Here is a 10,791-nt window from a genome sequence, read left to right on the forward strand (position 1 = left end):
AAAAAAAAAAAAAAAAAATGAATTAAACATATTAACTGCAACATTATGTATAGTAACAAAAGAGTGGAAACAGCCCAAACGCTCTTCAATAGGAGATCAGTTAAATAAATTACACCATTTTCATTTAGCCATTGGAAAAAATGAGGCAGCTTTACATGTATTGATATGAAACAATCTCTAGGACATATTCAGTGAAAAGTGCAGGCTACAGAACCCTGTGTATAGTGTGCCACCATTTGTTTATATATTCATATTTTCTCTGATCTGCTGAGATATTTGGAAGGGTAGCTGAAAAGGATAAACTGTAGTTGTCCTAGAGAGGGAGAGTGGAAAATTAGAGAAATGGAGAACATTAAAGAATGAAAAATTCAGCTTCTCAAAGTTTTATGTAATAAGATTTATCAGTAATTTCTTATGACTTCTGGGCTTTTTATGTCTCTTAAGAAGGTCTTCTTCCCCTCATGGCTAAAAGAGATATTTATTTTTCTAATTCTATTGCATATATCATGCATATCTGAGGTCAGACAATGAAGTGCACAAACTCACCCTAGAAAAAGTGCTACATACCTCCTTACTGGCCATCACTATGGTCACTTTTGGAGTACCCTTCTTGGGAAGCTATACACTGATGCCAGTGCCTAGTCCCTCCTTCAAAGCAATTTTGGGACTCTTTCTGGAATGGCCACCAGAGCTGTCATTATACAAGGTCTGACAATTAAGTTTGAGAACTCATCCTAGAAAAAGTGCTGTGAAGGGTGGACTAGGCGCTGGTGTCAGTGCACAGCTTCTCAAGAGGGGGTACTTCAAAAGTGACCATAATGATACTTAACAATGAGGTATGGAGTACTTTTTCTAGGATGAGTTTGCGAACCTCATTATCCAACTTCCTGTGTGTGTGAGAGTGTATAAATCTCTTGTACATGTTGAAATTACTTCTTTTTTTTTTTTTTTTGGCAGTTTTTGGCAGAGGCTGGGTTTAAACCCACCACCTCCGGCATATGGGGCTGGTGCCCTACTCCTTTGAGCCACAGGCGCTGCCCCTGAAATTACTTCTTTTTCTTTTTCTTTTTCAAGACAGCACCTCACTATTTTGCCTGCAATAGAGTGCTGCGGCGTCACAGCTCACAGCAACCTCAAACTCTTGGGCTTAAGCAATTCTCTTGCCTCAGCCTCCCAAGTAGCTGGGACTACAGGTGCCTGCCAGCAGAATGCCAGCTATATTTTGTTGCAGTTGTCCTTTTTTTTTTCTTTGCAGTTTTTGGGCAAGGCCAGGTTTGAACCCACCCCTCCAGCATATGGGGCCGGCGTCCTACTCCTTTGAGCCACAGGCACCGCCCTGCAGTTGCCATTGTTGTTTAGCTGGCCTGGGCTAGGCTCCAACACACCAGCCTTGGTGTATGTGGCTGGCGCTGTAACCACTATGCTATGGGTACCAAGCCCAAAATTACTTTTGAGACTAACTTTGTACTATGTATCTTTTGAATTTTGAACTATGTATAGGGTAAAGGGAAAACCTATCAGATTCTATTTATATTTTCATATATATATATATTTTTTTGGACACAGAGTCTCACTTTGTTGCCCTCCATAGAGTGCTGTGAGCTGTGATATCTCCAACTCTTGGGCTTAAGCGATTGATTCTCTTGCCTCAGCCTCCTGAGCAGCTGGGACTATAGGTACCCGCCACAATGCCTACTTTTGTTGTTGTTGTAGTTGTCAACATTGTTTGGCAGGCCCAGGCTAGATTCGAACTCACTAGCTTCAGTGTATGTGGCTGGAGCCCTAGCCACTGAACTACAGGCACTGAGCCCAGATTCTATTTTTTTTTTTTTTTGAGACAGAGCCTCAAGCTGTCTGCCTGGGTAGAGTGCTATGGCTTCACTGCTCACAGCAACCTCCAACTCCTGGGCTCAAGCAAGTCTCCTGCCTCCGCCTCCCAAAGCTGGGACCACAGGCGTCCGCCACAACGCCCGGCTATTTTTTGGTTGCAGCCATTATTATTGTTTGGCGGGTCCGGGCTGAATTCGAACCTGCCACCTTAGGTGTACGTGGCTGGCACCTTAGCCGCTTGAGCCATAGGCGCCAAGCCCAGATTCTATTTTTAAATAAAACAATATTGCTAAAGAATCTAGCTTATAGGGTGCATTTTATGGTACATGAGTTATATCTCAATTAAAAAAGAAAGAATCCAGCTTATAAGGCAAGGCTGTGGTTCACAGAATCTCCCTCATCAAGCCAAATATTAGGGTTCAGCCAGGCTTTTCCCAAGACTCAGTTTTACAGTTTAGCCTAGTTCTATTGGTTCAACACTTGTTTGGGCAAAATAAGCCTATAGGTGACAAGGAGCAGCTCTTTGCCCTTCTCACAAGTCTTGTCTGAAAGTTGGTTCTACCTCCTTGCATTAGACTGGTTCCCTCAGAAGGCCAGGTCATCCCAGGTAACAAATCATCTCTCCTTGGAACCAGGGCTAAGGCATAGGACATAGTAGGGCAGGTCAATCCAGCCCAGATCAGGATGAGAGAAGCCAGGCTAAAGCTGGACAGACAGATACTGTCTGACACTCAAGGGAAAGAGGTGCTGGAAAATGGTGCAAAGTCGGGAGAATTCTTGGGTAAATGTGCAGAATAAAGTCCAGGGACCGCAGTCTTTGGTGCTTGGCTCAGGTGTATGTGCCTATACGCACATAAAAAACATCTGATGACCCCTGCCCTTTGTATAATATCATCATCATCATTTACTAAGACTTGCCTGAGCATACAAAGACATATAAAACGAAGGATTCCAGTTTAGTCAAAAAGTGATAATATTTATCCACCTTAAAGCATATTTAAGGAGCTGAACAAAGTGTATGATTGCAACCCTGACCCAAAAGAGAAGCTAAAAATCCCTAGACCCCAATTCAAGGTTTTTCTCAGCATAGGGTCTGAGTGGACGTCACTGGAGTCCTGGGGGAGGCCCACAAGGTGGGACAGGGGAAATTCTCCAGGCGGGGAACATGAACAGGGCTTGCAGGAGAGCAGGACTGAGCCCAGTGGAAGAGAGCTAGGAGGAGGCATTCTAGGCTTTCAGGGCAGCAAAGGAGGTAGGAATGCTTGCCACCAGTGGTTTGGACAAACACACAGCATGGGTCACTGGGTCAGAGCCGAAGGTTAGAGCAAGAAAGCAGCAGAGGCCAGACCCCTGTGAGGAAGGTCCTGGCTGGCCAGCCTAGAAGTTTGATCCTTACCACACAGACAGTGGGGAGCCATTGAAGGCTGCTGAGCAAGAGGGTGACCCTTGCAAACAGGCATTTTAAGTGAGATTACAGAGCAGCCCTTTATCCAAAGCTTATTCAAAGCCCTGTGTGTGTCTCAAGTGGCACTTGAGAGAGAGAGTCATAAAGCATTTGCTCTGTGTCATGTACATGAGAAAAAAGGTTTAAGGGTCCCACAAAGAGATGCTTCAGTGAGAATGAGAAATGAAGGAAGGCACATTTTAAATTAGGAAACAAATGTGCAGGCCAGAAGCACTGGCCACAGCATCTGGAAAATTTCAGTGCTTTCTTCAGAGTCTGGAATGCCCTCTTTAGCTGGGGGTGTTCTGACTCCTTTTTTGGAGGTGAGTTGTGATGTCAAAACACTGGGTTGTGGCTTAGGCAGTGAGACAGCCAGGAAGAGGCAGATGAGCAGAAATAGAAATATGGGCCTGGACAGCATAAAAGGCCCCATTCTACCATCATCCTCTTTCAGACTTCTCCATCTGCCTCTCCCCGTAGCACTATGGGGGCTTTTGCCAGAGTTGTTGAGCTCCCCAATCACCTCCGATATATTTTCCTCTTAGAATAATAAAATTGTTTTTAAAATCTCTTGTCAGCTTTTGAATCAGAGGTCTTTCGATGTTGTTCCTGATTGTGCGTAACGAGGCAGCAGGCAGGGCTGCTCAGGGGCTGTAAACTGGGCAGCAACTTCAAGCCATAAATCAGCATTTAGGTAAGAAGGGAGAGGAAGTTAGGATTAAGTTTCTGGCCCAAAGTGGGCTGTGTACAACTGCAGGGCAAGCCCTGTCAACACAGAGGCATAGCTGAGCAAGCCAGGGAAAGGGCCTGAGCTGTACAGCAAAACCAGCCAGGTGGAACTGCAGATGTGGGTCTGCGCCTGGTCCAGGTGGCTCCACCACTCCAGGGAGCCTGAAGTTCTTCTTTCTCAGGCTTTTGTAAGGGGCCCCTCCCTCCCTGTCCTAGCCACACTCCTGGAGGGCTTTTGGACACTTTTATTCTCTGTAGGTTCTACCTGAATTCAAAGGATTGCAAATTCAGAGCTTTCTTTTGTTTGGGATCAGAGGAGAAAGCTCTTATCTTCTGCCCTTCCAGACTAGCACTGGGTACCAGGAAGCCTTTCTTTCCATACTTGCAGGCTTGACTCCCTCCCTTCCTGCAAGGAAGCATCTCAGGACCCCTGCCCTAACCTGTGCCACAGGCCTTGCTCAGGTGAGGAGGCTAACCAGGACCTCAAGAAGTCAAGTTAAGTAAAACCCTAAATGTTCCTAAAAACAAGGGGTTGTGACCCTTGCAAACAGGCATTTTAAGTGAGATTACAGAGAAGCCCTTTATCCAAAGAATGACTTCTACCACAATAGTACATTTGCTCTAAACCTCATTCCCCTGTGGCAACTGTGACCATACATCCCAGACTTTCCAGAACTGTCCTGATTTTACAAGCTTTGCCTCGAGTTTCTGGAAGCACATAGGTACCTGCCAGGGATTATGCCCTAATGTTTTGGTTTGACAAATGGTCATTGTGCCCATGACACACAGCTGGCACAAGGCTACAATATCACATTTTCCCTCTGAGTGAAGTTCAGCCACTTGGCTGGAGAGAAGGAAGGCCAGGCATGGAGGAACTCCAGTGTCCCAGGGTCATAGGCACCTACATGCCGAGGTGGGATGGTGCCACTAAGTCACACAGCAACCTAGCAGGCCTGAATGCTGCCCAAAGAGTCTTCAGCCTAGGACAGGGAATGAATGGATTGAAATTTGGGCTATAAGAAGAAGGGCTCAGTATGTGCTTTTTTACTGTGTTTTAAATCCCTCTACTACAGTTAGCCACCTCTGAGGCCCTCCAGGGGAAATTATTTGCCTTCTTTCCATACTTGCAGGCTTGGCTCCCTTCTCGCAGGGCAGCATCTCAGCAGATGTAAGGATCCCTGCCCTGACCTGTACCACAAGCCTTGCTTAAGAAGTGGGCCTGGGAGATCCTTTAGAAAAACTGTACCTGAGTCACTCCTCTGACTCCTCTGTACCCAGACGTCATCACAGACAACAGTCTCAAAGTCCCAGCAATTTTCATTTGGACACTAAGCACATTTCCCCTCTGCCCAGAACGTAATAAAGGAATAAGGACCTACCACCTACTAAGTTTCTGCAGTTGACACTTCAAGGCCTAAAGTCTAGCTCACCAGCCCAGTCACACATGGTCTGACCAGGCCTCTTTGCAAGCCAGCCTTAATCCAGTCACCCATGCAATTTTGCTAATTCAAACTAATTCAAACAGCTTTCCATTTAGGGAGGTTGATAGCCATCTCCCATCTCCTTTCCCTGCTGACTTCATTCCACATTTTCTCCAGACACAAATATGGGTACAGTTCCTAGGATAGTTTTCAGGTTGCCTAAGGTACGAGGTCAAGAGACCCTGCCCTCCCCTAGTCTACTCCACCTTTCAGGCCTTTCATAAGTTATCAAAGGTAAAGGAGAGGTAAGGAATTAAGTCACCTAGCTAAAGCTAAATGTGCAAAAAAGAACGTAGAGACTGCAGCTCCGAACCCAGGTCTGTCCTGGGCATTTGCAATGCAAAGTTGCGTTTTGTTCACCACCAATGAGATCTTGCACAATAGCCTATGTATAAACATCCACACCGACAATGCCTGACTGTGCAATCACGCTGTAATTACAGGCCGGCAGGAAGCTGCTGCTAGGAAGTGTACCATTCAACCTCCAGACATCCCATCTGAGTCTGCAAGGCTCGGGAAGCACATTCCTGCACACACCAACGTGTCCCCGCCGCCGCTGCCCAGGCGCTGCCGCCACAGTTGCAGTCTCGCCACCGTCCCGCCTGCCAGCCTCGAGCTACTCTGCTAGGATGTCATAAACTTCTCAGCTGTTCTTTTAAAAACCCTGCGACACGAGTCTACCGAGAGCGGCGGGAACCACCATCAAAGTTCCCAAGCACATTCCTGCAGTCCTAGCAGTTTTAGAAAACAGAAAAGAACGAGATGCCACAGAGTCCACTGGAAGCGGCTTTCTGAGTTTTATATAGAAAACACTCACATATGTACGTGGGTGTGCTGACAGTTTTTATGGCTAAATTGCAAAGTGTTAGGCCTTGGCGATTACTGTCAGGTTTGGGACGTGGAGAGGAGAGAGGGTAGGGGAGTCAGGAGTGATTTGTTTAAAGGGGGCTTGGGGGCAATCTGAGTTTTGTTTTTTGGAAATGCGCAGGGTTTTTTCCCCCCAAACTTCCCAGTCGATATGCTCCTCGTCCCTGGAGGGCCGAGCAAATAAAAGTAGGGGGAAAATTCTTTTAACTTCCTTCCTGCGACCCAGCCGAGGGCTGCGAAAAGGAAGAGAACGTTTCCCAGGGAAACACCGGGCGGGGGCAGCGGGGCGGCTGTGCCCAGCCTGCAGAGATGAGGACGCGGGGTGGAGAGTCACCCTAGACAGAGGCCCGAGGAGCCCCCTTCTCCGCACCCCTCCTTTCGCAAACGGCTCCTGGAGCAGACCCAGCTGCAGCCCTGGACGCATCCAGTCCCGCCGCAGAGCACCGACAGGAGGGGCGCAGCTCGGGCCGCAGACCTTCGCAGCCGCCGAGCTCCCCCCACAACGTCCTCCGCACCCCAGAGCCTGGCCCAACCCGGCCTGCCACATCCCCTCCCGCGCGGCCCAGCCCGAACCCCGACACGTTTCCGAGCCCCACGTCGGCGTCCCGGCTCACCTGCGCACTGAATCCTGGGGTGACTCGGAGGGGACCGGGGAGCAGGCGAGCGCGGCCCGCAGGCTCAAACTTTGTTGCTCTTGGGACGGCGCAGTCGTCACTTCCTAGCCGAGCGGGCGGCGTAGCCAGGGCTGTGACCCAGCTGCTCGCGCGGTGGCGCGCCGGACTCCGCAGCCACCCGCCCCGCCCGCGCCCCCGGCTCAGCGCTCCCCGGGCCCCCGGCGCCGTCTCCCCACTCCGCGCGCCCTCGGCTGTGGGGGGAGAGGCCGCCCCGCACGCCCGGCCACCGAGCCTGCACCCCCGGGAGGGCTCGCTCCAGCCGCGCGTCCTTTCTGCGCGGAAAAAGTGCATTCGGAGGCGCAGCTCTGAAGTACCCCGCTCTCGGGCTGGGCTGCAAGATGGTGTTAGGGTTCCGGCCAGAGCTGAGGACTAGTTCAAAGGACCCCCCTTCAAGAGAGCTGGGGTTACAGGACAAGCACACCCCTTAAACACAAAGGAGTGAAGGTGGAAAAAGAAAAAAGTTTTCAGTTTAGTTTGAGGGCTAGAAAGGTCATGTCTGAAAGCAGTGTGTTCTGTGCTTTCCTAAATAATGCCTAAATTGGGCCTTATGACAAGGGTCGCCTCTTCCTACATTCCCCCAAAAGGTCTGCATGATTTTCTTTCGTCATTTCCACGGAGTCTAAATGCGTACTTGTCACTTATCACATTTCAGGGAGCTATTTCGGCGTCCAAATTGGGGCTGCAAAATGGTTTCTGTCCTAATTCTCCCTGACGATTTCCACCTCTCCCTTTATGCTCCACACACACTTTGGGGCCTGACAGATTCTGTGTTTCATTACCGGCCAAAAGTGACTTAGAAGGGAGGGTGGAGTCCTGAGAAGAGGAGCTTTAGGCAGTAGTAATTCTGAAATTTTATTTTGCCCAAAATAAATTTGCTTACCATATTAAAAACTACAACAACAAAAAGACACTCTTTGGGTTTCTGATAAGTAGCAACCAAGTAGTTAAACAGCAGTCTTCAAGGAAAAATTACTGATCCTCCCGGCCTGGAGAGAAAATGGGGTTAGCCTTTGCTGTGGTTCAAAAAAAAGTAGACATTGGAAACTGCAGTGGAGAAACATTAGCTTCATTGTAGCTTGTCGTGGAAAAAGGGACCTTTCAAAATGTGGTCTAAAAGCATCAGTTAGGGCTCAACAATTTTCCTTTTTTTCCCCAAATACAGCTTCTACTAGCACATTGGCCGGATAAAACCTCCCCTTTCCAATGTTCCATCTTTTTACTAAAGCACAAGAAACTGTAGACTTGAGTGAAGGCTTTGTCCAGAAAGGTGGAAGTAAGGCTGATGGAAAATGACATCTGGGAAATGATCCCCAGGCCTGAGTTAATACCTCGTGAAAAGCCACCGAATCACCCAAAGATTGGGAGTCTGAAGCTCTCCTAGCAACATGAAACCCGCCACACTGCAGCTGTTGTGCACTAGTTCTGACTTCCACTGAGCCATTAGTGGCGCATTATAAATACAAAATGTACAATGTAAGAAAAATAGCATTGCTTTGAGAAAGTGCATTATTAGACTCTATAATTCTCTGAAATTTGTATTGCAGCACACCGTGGAGCGGGTAGAGGAATTGCCCATTTCAATTTTGGGATAGAAGTAATTCCTTTAACGCATCCTGCCTAAGGCAACCTATGACTAGAAAGCATATGTCAGCCAGGCTTCTAAAGGCAATTACGCGATATTTCATATTTGCTGAAACAAGAGGGGAATATTTCTTTGTTCCATAAGGGATTCTAAATTCTCAGTCACAATTTCATGAATATTCAGTATTTCTGCATGCCCAGGAGTAATTAGCAGACAGTATAAATGTGTGAAAGCCCGACACTTACACATACATTGCTTTTTCTCTATATAGAGTGGCATTTACCGGAGTCCCAGGGGCCCTGTGTGGAGGATGTGGTAGACAGCCTCTAAACTGGCCCCCTGCCAATGATCTCTGCCTCCTGATAGTCACACCCTTGTGTAATCCCCTCTCCTCAAGTGTAGACTGAGCACATTGACTCAATTCTAACAAATAGAATATGGCAGAAGTGATGTGATGTCACTTCTGAGATGAGGTTATAAAAAACACTATGGCTTGCATCTTTGGTGCTCTCTGTTTTTCCTTCTCTCTTGGATCACGCACTGTGGGGAAAGACAACTGTCAGGTCTTCCCGCAGCCCGATGGAAAGGGAGTGAGCTTGGAAAGGGATTTCTCCCCCCTCCCAACTTAATCAAGCCTTCAGATAAAACCTTTAACTCCAGCCAATAGCTTGAGTACAACCTCAAGGGAGCCCTTGAAGCAGAGGCACCTAGCTAAGGTTGCCTGCATTCCTCACCCACAGAAACTGTAAGATAATAAACGTTTGTTGTCTTAAGCTGCTGTGTTTTGAGGTAATTTGTTATATAGTCACAGATAACTTAGTACAGAGGCCAACAGAGAAGTCACTGGGGGCCCAAGACAATCCTGAATGGACTTGTTGATTCCTCACCTGGAAAACAGAACATGGAGAAAAACTCAGGGGTCTGAACTTGATCTAAGTGTAACATACATATCCCAACAACAGAGGACCCAGCCCCACTCCTTTTGCAGAGCAAGGGTCAATCTTAAATTTAAACTGGGTCAGAAGGTGTGGCCTGCTGCTCTGCCCCAGGCAGCCCTGGTATTGGGTGTCACCTACCAGACAGCACATGCAGATGTCTTTGTGTCACAAGAATTGACAGCTGTCCAGGTCTCTTCTTCCTCCTCAGGGCATCTACGCTGATTCCTGAGGCCTCAGCACAACCTTGGTCCTGGAAGGAGAGCTTGCAAGAAAGATCTTCAACCCTGGCAGCCAGGAGGGATAGGTGATATCGGTGGGCAGTCAAAACACTAGCAAGTAAGGCTTGTGGTCCTGCAATTGAAGAGCAAGCCGAGGACTATCTCTGATAAGGATCACCTCCACACTGCTGCAAGTGCTAGGAAGAACATTCCGTCCACGTGATGGTTATCTTTCTCTCAGCATCATTTCCTCTCTGGCTGGAGCAATTATTTACTTTTAAAATATAAAAAAAAGTTTTAGGAAACAAAAGAGCTGTCATACTCCTTCATCCCTGGCCAGAGCACGCATCTACTTGTGATTTCCCCCACATCCCCCCCCCCAGCCAATCCTGCACAAGCTGGCAATGGTAGAGGCTGTTTTTGTTTTCCCTGCAGAGACGCTAGGCTCTGATTTTTCTCATGTGCAGTGGCCACAGCTGCCGTGTTGCCATGCTGTCATCCGGTTGCTATGACTTGTGAGGTTGTGAATATGCCAGAACGTGAATCTATTAATTTAACAGGAACTGGGCTCAGCACATATATTCCTTGTTAGGTCATTTGCTTTGCTACTTAAACCACATCCAATGTGTTCAGCAATGGGCATGTTTCCTAGAGTCTGGCTTTGCAAAAATGCCAAATGCCCCAAATTTTGAGCCTGCACAGTTTGGGATAATTAAATTACTGTGGAGGACATAAAGGCATTCTAGCATGAGGATGTAAACAAGTCAGTTCAAGAAAAAAATCAAGGAGCGGGAAATGGTTAAAGTTTCTGATCTTCATTCTTTATGTAGTTGGGACCTCTCCGGGGGAGGTATATGAGCTAATGTCCCTAGGAATCCCTCCCTGAGCCCAGCTTGCTCACTGACAAGGTCTTTCTCCAGCACCTTGTCACAATATTGTGTGTACACGATAAAAGGAAGCATTGTCCTCTTCTGCTGTGTTGAGCCCATGGGCAGGCATTTTTCATTCACCCCTTCAATTAACACTCA

The 10,791-nt window shown here is 47.7% G+C and overlaps 1 protein-coding gene across 1 annotated transcript in view; it reads right to left on the bottom strand.

Moving 5' to 3' along the window:
• ELMSAN1 (ELM2 and Myb/SANT domain containing 1) overlaps positions 1-7,040 on the bottom strand; it is a 73,040-nt gene extending 66,000 nt beyond the window's left edge. Inside the window, exon 1 of the mRNA XM_023511555.1 lies at positions 6,966-7,040. The gene's annotated coding sequence lies outside the window, so the exon portion shown is untranslated. The remainder of the gene's footprint in view (positions 1-6,965) is intronic.
• Positions 7,041-10,791: the final 3,751 nt, after the last annotated feature.

Source organism: Otolemur garnettii, unplaced genomic scaffold (genome assembly GCF_000181295.1).
Source record: "Otolemur garnettii isolate 467f Iridium unplaced genomic scaffold, OtoGar3 scaffold00020, whole genome shotgun sequence".
NCBI classification, from domain to species: Eukaryota; Metazoa; Chordata; class Mammalia; order Primates; family Galagidae; genus Otolemur; species Otolemur garnettii.